This window comes from Hipposideros armiger, unplaced genomic scaffold (genome assembly GCF_001890085.2).
Source record: "Hipposideros armiger isolate ML-2016 unplaced genomic scaffold, ASM189008v1 scaffold_359, whole genome shotgun sequence".
Taxonomy (NCBI): domain Eukaryota; kingdom Metazoa; phylum Chordata; class Mammalia; order Chiroptera; family Hipposideridae; genus Hipposideros; species Hipposideros armiger.
Window position 1 is genome coordinate 1,154,940 of NW_017731709.1, and position 14,972 is coordinate 1,169,911.

At 35.4% G+C, this 14,972-nt stretch overlaps 1 protein-coding gene across 4 annotated transcripts in view; it reads right to left on the reverse strand.

The window, feature by feature from the left end:
* Positions 1 to 14,972, reverse strand: part of LRRTM4 (leucine rich repeat transmembrane neuronal 4) — a 719,031-nt gene that overhangs the window by 412,746 nt on the left and 291,313 nt on the right. The window lies entirely within an intron of this gene.

Sequence of the window (14,972 nt, forward strand, 5' to 3'; positions counted from 1 at the left end):
ATGTCTAACTATTACATTGCTTTGTACACCTGCAACTAATAAAAAAAAGAACTATTTTTGTTCTGTTTCCACCTTCTAAATGCGTATTTCCAGCCCAACCTGCTTTTCTAATCACTAGACTCTAATATTCAGTCCCTTATCAGCATTCCCTTTTATTCACCCTCATTCAAATGTGATCTGTCTAGACTGACATCACCTCTGCTTATCATCCACACCCCAGGAAAATATGCTACACACTATACTAAGCCCTACAAATACATAGCATATGTGTATTCACAATACCTATCAACATATAAAGCTTTCAAACAATTACAAGATAAATGGGGCCTCTGGCTTTATTCAGATTATAGCTTTTTATGGAAAATGACATTTTCGATAGTCACCATTCTGTTTATTAAGTGCTAAATAGAGCAATTACAAGATACGATGGCAGTGTGTAGCAGGCATGCATAGTCTAGTCTACTCTGGGATCAGATACTACTCATGGAATGCTTTCCAGAAGTTCTACTTAAGGCTAGTTATGCTACTGAATTTAATTAATAACCTTGACTAAGTAGATGTATGTCAAACTTTGTACCTAGAACACAGAAACTATAGCATTTATCACATTATGGATTTTTAAACATGATTATTTAAAAGACAACAAAATCTCAGTAAATTTCTAATGGGACATATTCTTTCAACATCATGAGCTAAAATAGAAATGTGTAATACAAGTTTAAACCCATGATTAAAAAAATCAAACTACTTGGAACATTTTCTTTCAAAACCATTCCTAAATAACTTCTCAATCAATGAGGAAATAAAAGCTAAAATAAACCCAATAATAAAACAAGAACAAAAAGAACATGACATGTGGAAATTTCCAAAATGCCATCAAATCTCTATTCTGATAAACATTCATATGAAAATAAGCTTATTATATTAAGAAAAAAGTTAAAATTCTGAATATTAATCTCACAATTATAAAAAAATGCAACTCATATAAGGTAAAAGGCAATACAAAGATATCTGAAATTAATTAAATATCAGAAACAAAAATATGACAAGACAAAAATAATCATGTTGAGTAGACAACTGAAATATAAAAATATTTTCACAAATTTCACTAGGCTAAAAATCACTAATACCAATGAAAATTTAAAATTAAACTCTAATGATAAGTAGCAAGAAGATTAAAGTTATAAGGAACACTATCTTCACATACGAAAAATTTGAAAAATATGTATAAAATGGGCACTATTTTTATACAATGCAATTTGACTTAATTATCTCAAGAGGAAGTAGAAAACTTGAATAAATAAGTTACTATATGGAGCATTTATTAACATATACTGGAGCTGCCCTTTGGAATTCACTGAAAATAGCACAGATGGTGGCTGCTATAATTCCAAGTTCACTACAGACAATTCAACATGTTTGGGTTTTCTTTCATTTATAGCAAAAAGTTCCCACATCAAAGCATGAGATACAGACAAATTAAGTAGAGAAAAAAAATTATTTTTTAAGAATACCTAATATAGTGTAGTTATAAAGTTGAAGCATTTAAATTTCATAGTGTTTTCTTTACATACAATATGCTGGAGCTATCAAAATGTTTGATACTCCATGATGTAAAAGATCCCTTGCTACATTATTATTTAAATAATATTCCACTTGTTTTCACATATTTACTATGCATTTATCTGTATTTTAAAAATTATTTAGAATAATTATATACTATATTTCAGGAAGTTTATTGAGTAGAAGAAATTCATTTTTTATTCTATTTGCTTTTGCTACAATGATATGCCTCTGAAAATATAGTAGGGCTAATTTACAGCTTGAAAATGCTTAATAAATTATTAACATTATTAATAGTTATCAAGATTTTTGGCACTGTTCCATAGAAATATATGACATGTTAATACTGGAGAGATAAGCTATGAATAATTTTAAAAGATAGGCATTTATAACTTAAATAAACAAGACTATCGTACATATATTTAATAACCTTTAAAACAACGAATAGGGAAAATTAGCACCTACTATAAAGAACTATATCTAAAACTAAGATATTCATTTATTCAAAATGTATCAAATAGCTGCTGTTTGCACTTCAATCACTGTATAAAAGTAATATTGTAAATATAGATAATGTCAGATTTCTGTCTTTAACCTAATATAAAGATATATATCTAGTACGATATATTATATGATGATCATGATATATTATATGATTATCATGTAATATATATGTGTAATAAAATTGATAGTCTAATATCCAAATTTAATAAATTTCAAGATACAAGCATAAGTAATAGAATACAAAATTAAAGCATAAAGATTAATTTCAATTCAATTTCCTAATTTCTAGGGTAGATGGGTGACCATATACTTTATCATGCAAACCGGACATTAAAACTCTGTTAAGAGAGAACAGTGGGTGCTGTTAGTTACAGCAAGTCCCAGGTTCAAGCAAGAACATATGGCCAGCCACTGTGTGAATAGAAAAAGTCTTCACAGAAGAGGTGGAATCTAACATGGATCTTAGAGATTGAATCTTATAGGACTTCCATATGTATAGCAAAGTCTTTAACCTTCTAGGATGGGAACAAAGCAGCCCTTCTTATCGTGGCTCTTGAACATCATACTAAAACTCAAATATATTATTACCTTGGAGGATGAAAATATTTAATGTTTATTAATATATTAGAAATAATGGTGTGTTTAGCTATTGTCATTTTCAAAATGTAAGTTGCAGTGGCGAGAAATTTATGTTTTTACTAAGAGAATAACATTGGCTGTAAGTAAGCAGAGCTCTTAGTTAAAGGGCAACATGAGAACTCTGGACACACAGAGGACATCAGAATAGGACAAGGAAGGAAATAAAAGACAAATTGTTATTCAACCACTTTAACTAAGTTGAACCTAAGACTCATGAAATTGAATTTAAAAGTAAGAAAATATATATATATATATACTTAACATAAGAACAATAAAAATATGATAAAGAATTTTTAAAAGAATTCGCCGAAATTTTAGGATGATTTAAGAAATAACCTCCAGCTCCACAGATTTCTTACTCCAGTTTTGGGTGCACATCAGATCTTTTTCAGTTCTACAACTTTCTTGATCTGCTCCCATAGGCTTCATGAGTCCCGATCATTAAATCTGTTGGTAAATTTGGCAAATTGTTTTCTCTCTTGATATCAAGAGGCTTACCTTCTTTAAATTGAGGCATCCTAAATGTGTACCTTTAGTACAATGTTGAATAAGCGTGGAAATAGTGGCCATTTTTCCTAGTTCCTAATCTTATTGGAAATCTCTCCATAGTTTCCCATTAAGTAATGAAAATAAATTAAGATGTCCTAAAATAAGTGTGTTCCAAGGAAATTACTTTTGAGAATATTTAGGTCATGCAAGAAAATAGGAAAGTGAACTGGATACATTGTGTAGTCTTATAATCTACACATACTGCAAAGTAAAATAGAATAGTAAAATTTAATTAGTTTTCCACATATCTATATTATATGAAGTGAAGAACAGCATCAATTACTATTATTTCAGATTGCTGATTTTTGAGATTTATTAGACTTAAAGAAAAAATACCCGCCTTACAACTTCCTATTCAAGTTTATTAATATAACTTTAATATGATGTTATTATTTGACATAATTGAGGTCAATCTATTATAACTCTAAAATACTGTTCTGTTCATCTTTATACAATAAATCACATATTGAAAATGTAAATTAGTTGGGAGACAGTGCATGAGTTGGAATGGGGCCTCACTGCGGCATATTTTATGATTTTGCAACTATATTTTTATGAGGCCTCAGGAAATTAACTCACTTTAGCTGAACTTCAGTTACTCCATCTGTACAATGAGTGTCTCTTTTGCCATCCACGCTCATTCTCCCGATCCATTTACCTAATATACCATCATGATCGGGAATGCTATTAGGTTAATTCTTTTTCTTTTATTTATTGAAAACTTGATGTCTTCGAAAGGCAAGGAGAAAATTCTAATTCTTTTTCTTTGCCTGCAGTATATCAATCAGGGGAAATACTGGCTTAAATTCTGTTTTCATTTAAGCTTACTTTTTCACTCGTAAAAGAAAAAGAAATGCAAACATGATTTTATGTGGACAGATAAGAGTTTCGTTTAGGCTAGATTAGATCATGTTGCAGTACAGTAAAACTGTCAAAACCTAAACATTTTATGCAACTTTTATTGCTTCCTCATGTAACCTGCACATTCAGGGTTACTTTGCTCTTTGCACAGCCTCTGGGACCAAGGGCAACTAAGACTTCATCTTGACAGCCTCCTGTTCACTGCCTCAGTGGGAAGAGGTCTCTGAATGGTCTTGCACAAACAACTCGATACTTGGATCTGGTAGAGACATGCCATTCCCTGCACCACTCATTGGCTGGAATAGAGCCCCGTCTCATGACACAGGGCCCAGAAGGTTAGCTTTCCTCAGAAGGAGAAGACATGACTATTGGGAAGCAGCTGTAAAAGCTCCCATTAGGTAACACCATTGACTCAGATATCATGAATATATTTGCCTACATTAATTTCATATGCAACATAGTTAAGCTGGTTGAATGAGTCTAACCCTTTAGTGATCATGGGACAGGCTGTTAAAGTTAAGACCAGGTGTAATTCAATCCACTTAAATTGAAAATTTATTATCTGGAAGCAAACAGGTGTGAAAGTTCAGAGAGCATTAAAAAAAACTTAGCCATATCTGGCACTGAACTTTTAAACCAAAATTTTTAAAAAGAATCATATAGTCATAAACATCAGTGAATTTAGCTATTTGTTTTTAATCACTGACATTTCCCAAACTACTGGATCATCACAAATTCACAGCACAAATTCACCTTCTCTATAAAGATGTCTTTACTAGATCTATCCAGTTCTCTTCAATTACTCATTCATAGACCCAGAAGGGTCTCTCTCTAGGCATCTTGCCTACTGTCTTCTTAGTGCTCATCATGTTTCCTCTGTACATTTCTTTTCATCTTACTTTCACCAGCCTCTCCAAACTTTAAATGCTACACAGCCAGGGGCCACATCTGCCCGGTTAGCCCATGTATCTTTGGAGCCTACCACAGTGCCTGCCCTCTCCGACTTCTGCATTCCTCTGTCTTTGGTGTCTGTAGTTCTGCTTAGGCATTTTGGACCTTTCATCACAAAACTTTCAAAGTTCTTTTGATAATGCTTATTGAGGACTAAACCATTAAATATATTAAATTCACGATAGGGACATTAAATAGCTAAGACATTTAGCTAGAAATCAGAGACTTGAGTTTTGATAATAATAATAATAGCAAACACTCATCCTGCGCTTACTATGAACCAGATAATAAATTAATTTTCCATATTTTAGCTCACTTGGCCCCAAAAAACAACCTGTGAGGCAGGTACTGTTAGTATCCTGATTTTAAATATGAGGAAATTAAAACACACAGAGAACATCAAACAACTAAACAGATAGAGCTAGGATTTGATCTTAGGCAGTCTGGCTCCAGAGCCTGTGTTCTCACTCACTAAGCTACAAATGCCCCCTTAATGGTGGAGTTCACCTTCACTAAAGTTTCTAATTGAGGAGTAATTATTTTTCCTGCTTTGTTTCATTTTGTTTTGTTTTTCCTTGAGACCAAATGATCAAATGCTCCCCAAATCCCATTTTCCATTTGATGAGCTTATGAGTAAGGTGAGATAAATGATATTAAACTGCAAATCTTTAGATAAAAGAATCTAAACAATTTCTACCCAGATATAACTGACAGAAGCAACAACAAATATTGCTTATAACGTCTTCTCATGTTGTTATACTTCAAAGACAAGGAATAATTATAGCTGTTCAAATAATGGAGGTTTACACATTATAATTAATTAATAGCAAACATAAATCAGTTTCAAGAATGCCATGCTCAAGATAGGGGGAAGTGTCACATGTTATAACCAAGAGAAAGGAATCAAAGCCATTTGAAGCAACCAGTCATAAATATGTCAGCAATTTCTTTGAAAAATTTAAAATTCCTGTTTTTTTCAATACTTCAATACCTCCAAGTAGCAATTAGATATAGAATCTTAATTTCATAGTAAAAGATACGTGGGAAATGCCTGAGTAAGTAAAGGTAAGCAAATTTCTTAGAGCCTTTACTATGAGGATAGCATAATATACTTCTCTTAAAAGGAACAGTCTTTCTCAACCACTTAGCAACAGAAACCCTATTTCTCTCATGATGCATCTCATGTGATTAATGATCCCTGAAGCATCCTTTAGGAAATACTATTAGAGTTAAGAGACATAAAATAAAAAATAGTGAGTTTAATTTAGAGGCCCCAGGAATTTTAAAGAAACAACAAAAGTGTGCTCTCTTAATGATGTAACTTTCTGATCAAACTTCATTTCTCTGTAGCCTAATACATAGACATATATATGCTGACATATGCTGACAAGAATTATTAAATCTGTATATACATTTCTCTCTCTCTCGCTGTGTGTGTGTGTGTGTGTGTGTGTGTGTGTGTGTGTGTGTATATTCCTGCATTGAGTTCTGGACAAAGTTATTAATTAAGTTTGTAAAATGTTTATGAACATGACTATCCATACTAAAAACTCTCTTCGATGGATGTATCCATGTTTTCAAAAGAGTATTTTATAGGGGTGGGGATAGTAAGAATCACTTTAGCTAGGGTAAAAATGTTCAGTGACATATAATCTTAACTCATTTTTTTTCCCCAAGCTATAATTCGTTGCTACAAAGGTCAGCAGTTATAGTCCTCAGCGGATTCTTAGAATGTAGAATAAGGGAGTTTGAAATGATTTGTTCTGTCACCTGTTCCCAGAAAAACTGACATAATTTAATATGATGACTGTTCTCCTTTACCTCATTAAACTGGTAAAGGAGATCTGGATAGAAACTCTTCAGTTATTTATGACTTACTACTTATAAAATATGGGTTTGGGATTTTAGACTCTGCTTGCTACAGTGCCTTCCTATTCCCAACCACCAGCCCAAATCATCTCTGTGCCTATAATAGAAATCCCTTCTAAGTCAGCCAAGGCAAATGTAAATACGCACATCATGGGGTAAATATGAATGCACCACCATCTTTGGCTTTTAGAACAACAATGATTAGATGAGGGTTATCCTTTATCTTGCCATGGCTTAGAATCAATGGGTTACAAAAGAAGAAAATAAAAAAGGAAACATTCAAAGTATGGACAAGAAATAGTAAAGAAAAAGAAAGAGAGAAATAAAAAAAAATCTTCAAATGGGACTTCAATATAGTGGTTGATAGCCTGTGTGCTTAGAGGTTAACTTCACAGGTAAGAGGCATCGCCAAGTATATTTTAGAGTTTCAGAAACTCAAATGGAAGTCATCTATCACAGGAGTGCCAAGAAAAACAAACTGTTACGTTCCCTTGCTTTGCCTAGAATTAGTTCAAGCTCATGTGCTATATTTGGTTCTATAATGCTTTCTCTGGACACTGGAATTTATACATGTATTTAATTTGAATTTTTGGAAAAAAATAATTATGACTTAAAAAGTATAGCTTGGTTAACCAAAATATTTTTAGAAGCTGTGACAAATGGAGATATTTAAAATACATTATTAGTATACATAAGGTATTTCAACTCCAGGAACAGAATGCTGAGAGAGAAGAGGCCATTTTTCAACAGATAAGACTATACTCAAACAGAAAGGTGTGTGTCCTTCCAGGCTGCCCTAGTGAAATAAATGGTCAGGGCATAAGAGCAAAAATCTAATATATGCCAAGAAGGAGGAACATTTCATAGCATTTCTGATAAACCTCCTTATAATATTCAAAGACACAGCTTTCCAGACCTTTAGTACAGATAAATTAAATTGATTATAAATAGTTATCCATGACCCTAACATCCTTCAATTTGTAAAGTGCTTACCAAATTTCTAAATATTATTTTTCATGACGTTTCTTTTCAGAGGTACTACCAGGGACGGATGTCATGGATGCTACTTCAGATCTGTCATATATAATCTTCTAATCTGCCAACTTTGTGTGACTAAAAGATGAGCTCATATACAAGCTGACAAGAGGTGGTGATGAGACTAGGCTTTCTTGAAGGTTGTTAAAAGTTTAAGTCCCCCCATTGTGCAGATGCTCTCTGAATTGGCTTGGCAATTTTTATAATGACAGCTGCTGTCAGGGGAGAGGGTAAATTATTCAGTTCAACTGGGAATGTTGTCAGTAACAGTAAAAGGGTGCTAGAAATAGAAGTGGTCCCAGATAGTGGAGAGAGTGACTTGTGTAAACTTATCAAATCTCTCTGGGAATCCTAGATGTTTCATTTTCCCTCAGGTGTGCTTTAAAATCATCACTTCTGCTGATGATTACACTTTCTTTACATGGAAAGTGAAGTGAAAACTTAATCAGATTAGCTGAAATAGGGAAAAAGAAACCCAGACATGTCAATCTGGAGATTTTGACCTTCACATCCCCAAGCTTGACAGCTCCTTATAAATGATGTTACAATCAATTGCTATTATTAGAAGTAGTACCAATATTACTATAAGTGTACTACATACTTTAATGTAGATATAGATACCCATAAATGTATACAATTTTCAATTATCTTTCTGGAAGTGGTCAACCAAAATAGGTTAGCATTTTATATTGGAATTTGGATAGTTATTTTTTCTAGGCAAACCTGGGTTTTAAACCTAAGGGAGCGTGCTCAAGATCTCACAGCTGACTTAGGAATCCCAAATGAATAGAACGGGACGTGTGTCAGTCTTTGGTGGAAGCTCAGAGCTTCGGGCAGTTTCAGATAGTTGTTATAGTGGTTGATTTGTTGTATTTGTTTGCTTCCTGTCATTTTAGTTTTCTCAGTGTTTCTTTTTAAAACTTCTGAATTACTTTCCAATTTTTATAAAATTGGAGATTTCACATAAATATACAAATTCTCATTTTCTAAGGAAAAGCAGAACATCTGGGACCATACGTATCACGTTCAAGCACAGTAAGAGGGAGCTCTCACTAAATAACTGCAACTCCTTGGAAATGCCCTCAGGTCACCATCATCCCACCTGGCTGGTGTCACACATTTAGATTATCTATCTGGTCTGTATAAGCATCTGAGAACGACAGTTTTGCAATAGACAATGAAGAGATCCAAGCAGCAACAGGTTCTTACAGGTGAGTAGGAAAAAAAAAAGGCAATAGCTATTGGATATAACAAATTATTCAAAAGTTACTTAGGATCTGAGAGGTCTGGCGATAGAGAGGCAGCCAGACCTTCTAGCAATGATTTCTACCCAGTTGCCTCTCAGGTCCCTGGTAAGTGATGGACAAGACAAAAGCTGGTCTCCATTATTAGGAGAGGAATGGACAAGTCACTCATAAGCCAAAACAACGAGGGCCCAGGCAAATGCTAAATTATACAATGTAAGGCTCTTGGTGACGGACCAGAAATGATAAACAATGAAAAAAGAAAGGGTTTCAAGAACTAGGCCCCATTGTCATGTTGAAAAAGCAGCACGTATAACTGGAAACTGAATCCCAGGAGGCATGGCTTCTTTACTGCCCACTGCTTTAGGTCAAGGTTGATGTTGGACTCTGGCAGTGAGGTCTCGCTTTTAGGAAGGGCGCCAAGGCCCCACGTCTGCTGTGAAGATGTGAATGGACACAGAGTCAAGTCTGAGCTATAATAATTGTGTGTTTTTAGGGTAGAGCTCCAGAGTGTTGGCTTAGCAAACACGAAGGACAGCTTTATCTTGATGACAAAACATTTTAAGTTGTGGGGATATAGGCGAGAGAGTCAAGTATGGAAGTTTCATTCAGAGGCAGTGGATAGTCTTCATAGGAGATGCATACTTTTGACACAGCCAGTGCATGGTAACTGCCTCTGTTCAGGGACTTTACACTCAACATGGTCCATTATAAGGTTAAGTTAATGAAACATGCTGTTCCACATGATACCTTAAAACTCAAAGTAGCACTGATATGTAGTCTAGCAACCTGAGGCAGAGGACACTTTCCTTCTTTCTAGGTCATTCAGTACAACACTATAGAAACCCAAGACCTGAACTGAAGCTACATGATAAATGTCCAGTGTCGTTACCTGAAATGTCCTGGAATTCACAAGGTCAGTGTCAGCTATGGAGACCTGGGCATTAAACCACGCCCTGTGTCTACACTGACATTTGACCAATGATATCAACCAAAGAGAGCACCTGCCTAGCAACTTCCTCCCTAGCAACTGCCTCCATTGCAAATATCACAGGGAGCAGCGGAGACCAGAATGGCATGATATTGAGTAGCTGGATGAGCTGGGATAAAATGTTGGGAGCTTCACTTCCTCATGCGTAAAATAAATATAATGGAGCATCCATAGCCAGGGTTGTTATGACGATTACTTGAATAAACCATATGAAGTGTTTAGATGTAATTCTTCACTGAATAATTATTGATGATGATGATGATGACGATGACGACGATGATGATGACAACACAATGTCGTTGTTGAAGATGCTGACAACCAGGTAGACTGCATTTGGAAGAAAACCAGATGTAACACTGCCTGGCACAGAATGAAGCCTTTTGAGGATTGGATTCTATTGTAGCAATTATTCCTGTTGGTAGATCAGGCCAGGTGAACGGATACATGGCTTCTCCAGACTAACTCCTGTTTATCCATTTAGTTTCAGGGTTGATGCCACTTCTTTTGGGAAACCTTCCCTGACACACTAAATGGAGTCAGGTGCTTCAGCTTTGTGTGCTCATGATATTCTATCATACCCATACCACTTCGTATGAATCATTGTAAAGAACTGATAACTGTCTTGTCTCAGTAAAGCGTAAACTCCATGAAAGTTAGGACCATTACAATTTATGATCTACACCAAGCACAGCACTAAGCAGATAAGAGGTACTCAATAAATACTTGCCAAATGTATGAATACATTAATCTATTAATTGCCATAGTACACCTACTTACTCACCCCTCAACTCTGATCAGAGCTCTATGAGGAAAGTCATCAGACATAAAACCAGTAGCATCCAGAACTGGTGTGATAATTTCCAACTTAAATCTAATGTGAAAAATTATGAATTAAAAGTATAAGGCTGTTGGTATTATATAAGTTCAGAACTAACTGGAGACATTTAGACCTTACCGTGTTTGCAAATCAAAGGGGTGATTCCTTATGAATTGGAAGGCTATGAACATTTTCCAGTCTTGGAATAAGGCAGTGTTTACATGCACTATCTTACATTCATTCACATGGCAACTATTTGAGTGGCTCTTATCCTAGATTTGGGGGATGCAATAGTGAACATGATAAATCTGGTCCTTTGTTTCCATGGAGATTATATTCAAGAGAGGAAGAGAGAAAACAAAGAAACCAGAAACCAAAGAAATGAGATAATATCAGATATTGAAAGGTGTTGTGGAAGAAAATAATATCAGGTAATGTCATGCAGAGAACTGGGAGGTAGTGAATGCAGCTATTTTAGATTAGGTAGTTCTGGACCACCTCTCTGAGGAAATGATGTCTTATCTCAGAGGTCAATGATGAGAAGTTATTAGCACTGCAAAGATCTGGGGGACGCCATTCCAGGGAAAAGAAACAATGGGTAAAGGCTCTTGGAAGGGTGTGTGTGTGACGTGAGCAAAGGACCAGGAGAAGAAAGAAGCCTAGAGCATAAAGAGGGAGAGGGAGAATGGGGTGAGATGGGGTCAGAAAATGAGGAGGTTCTAGATCCTTTGGGTTTTGTGCAGCTCAGCAATTAGGATGCTATTCTAATTCCAGTGGAAATCCATGAGTTTTTTCACCATCATTTATGTTACAAAAAACCATCATGGCTATTGTAAGAATATACCCATTCTGTTATGAATGCTGAATGAACACATTATATATAAACTTCAGACATCATTAATAATGATGTTGTTACAGACTCGCCTTATTTTCAATGCTACATAATGGTTTCAAAATCCTTCTGGCTGAACATTACAGTCCAATTCTTTTCTATTTTCCAACATCCCCAAAATGATTTTGTTGACAGATCAACGAAAACAGCCTTAATTAAGGCAGTGTGGGTTGCATTTCACATCAAAGACAGCTCATTTAAATTGGGACACAAAATTACCAAACTATCGCAATGTCCCCTATAATAACTCCAGTTTACAGAACATCACCCCTCAAATCATCACACAGAAGTGGCAAGGTTATTCACAGACAAATTCCCAAGATGGCCCTGCAGAGCCCAAACCATTCCATGCCAAATGCAACTTGCCATTTTTTCTTTTGTTTGCAACCAATTGAAACTCAGATTGAAGAAATTTAAATTATGTTTTTTTCCTGATTTCATTTCATTTTCTCACCAGAAAACTTCTGGGACACATGAGGATGTTACCTTCTATTCTCCTTGTAGCGTGTCATCAGGGTGAGGTTATAATTGATGCTGACTCTCAAGCTGGCTGTGACTTATTGTCCATTGCAGAGTTGAGCTCACAGCATTTGGCCATTTGTTATAAATTCATACAAAGTTTCACAAGCAGGTATCCTTGAGGTCTCCTTATGCTATTACCTTTAAACGCCTATAACAATTACTGACAATACCGGGTGACAGGGAGATTATAGCAGCCCTCTAGGTTGTTCTTATTATTTTGAGCTCATAAATAAACTATGAATTATTTGTGCCATCAGTTATTTCAAAATAAATCATGTTGTATTTTTTTTTCTCTCTGGATGGAAGTGTTTCTGTATCCTTTGTTCTGTGCTAGATACTGGTTGGTGAACGTTGGATACAGCATGGTGGCTTCTTTAAAGGGGTATAGAGTGTACTGGAAAAGACAACAATTTAATCAGCAATGACATGTTATATATGGAGACTAGGTGCTATAAGGGACTTTAACCCCCTTCCCTTTCTCCCTCTCCCACACAGCAGTGGAATCTAAATCATCAGATGCCTGCCCACATGAGAAGACGCAGAATTAATTATGGGAAGAAGGGATGTCTTCCATACATGGGGAGGCAGGCAGGACTGGGGATCTGGAGTAAATGTGAAGATTGTAGGAAGAAGACTACTTCCACTCACTGAGTTGGAAGAGAAGAAGGAAAGTTGATAGTAAAGAGATAGGATATTAGTTAATTGTGGGAGGAGTTGGGGTGGCCAACTTATCTCAGAAAGCATGAGGTTAGATTATCTAGCAGCGGTTCTCAACCTGTGGGTTGCGACCCCTTTGGGGGTCAAATGACCCTTTCACAGGGGTCGCCAAATACCATCGGAAAACAAAAATATATTTACATTACAATTCATAAGAGTAGCAAAATTACAGTTATAGAGTAGCAATGAAATAATTTTATGGTTGGGAGTCACCACAACATGAGGAACTGTATTAAGGGGTCACGGCATTAGGAAGGTTGAGAACCGCTGATCTATGGAGAGAGAAGGAGTTAAGTTAAGGGATTTGGGGGAAAAGAAGATTGTACAGCCAGCCTGGAAAGTAGGAGACCAGAGGTTTAGACTGGAAAATGAAGCCATAAGCAAGTTAATAGTTTGTCAGAAAATGCCAAGTTAGGGGCCTGGAAGTTTTCATGGAAAGGTAGTTATATTTAATTACATACTAAAACAATTACATTTTGGGATGAATTAACACAGTTGGCTGTTTGTATTCATGAATAAAATGTAATTATATGAAAAAAAACTCACCTGTTTTAGAGATATCAGCGATTCTGTGATTTAGTGCTAACAACTTACAAACATGCCGTTTCTCCACATGAGATTTTAGTTCACGTCAAAACTCCACTCTGATTTCTCTCTCCACTCAGCCTTCCCCTCTTTTTTCTAGAATACCCAAACTGCCTGATCAACAACTCTGTCTTAACATGGCTCCCTCCACTGCAATTTCCTATAGGACTTAAGATTTTGAATGGTTATCTACTTATGAAGATAATAAACTCATTATAAGAAAGAAGCCTTGCCTTGCTTTTTTTTTTTCCTCTGCAGGAGAGTTCTCAACCAAGCTGCACTTTGGAACATATGGTCGCTTTGTCTCCACAACTAAACACAAAGTCAGAATTCCCTGGAAGTGGGGAACTGGGCATCGATGTTTTAGGACAGCTCTCCAGGTGATTTTAATGTGCCGTATCAACTGTTAGTACCTATTGCAGTTGACACTCACAGAAAAGTAGTGTGTTTGAGAAGCTTTATGTACATAAGGAGAAAACTAGCCATTTTAATGTTAGTCAAACTGCAAAAGCACAAACATCACAAATTTTACTCCTCTTGAAATGAAGGGATCAATGTCCTTGAAATCACAGATGATGTTTTAGAGCTAGATATTATCAACAATGGTGCAATTTAAATAAAAGAGATTTGCTGGAACACTCAAATAAGCAGTCAGTCTGGCCATTACATGTATCTAATTTATTAAAAAATGGGGAAAAAAACACAATGATTCTAGTGAACTATAATATTCCCATACCATATTCTAAAAGGAATAAAAGGCAGCAAAAAACAATTACAATGAAACAATGCTCTGACCTCAATAATCACACATAGAAACTACTTTTATCTGGAAAAGCCATTAGGAGAAACTGTGAACAAGGTGAAAACAGCTTTTGTGTGTTTTGGATAATAGTAACTCAGCAGGACGACAAAAGTGAAACCCTATTAAATCTACTTCACTTTCTACAGCACTGGCTTCTTCACAGAGTAACTCTTTGACTCCTGGTTTCAAAACTTTCTGCTCTCAACCCAGAATACAATAATATAGCCATCTACCCCACTTTTATGAGAATTACACTTTCACTAGGCTGGTTAGACACTGTATGAACCCCTTACAAATATACCAAAGTTGGTTTCCTTTTCTTTCTTTCTTTTCTTTTCTTTCTTTTCTCTTTCTTTCTTTCTTTCTTTCTTTCTTTCTTTCTTTCTTTCTTTCTTTCTTTCTTTCTTTCTTTCTTTCTTTCTTTCTTTCTT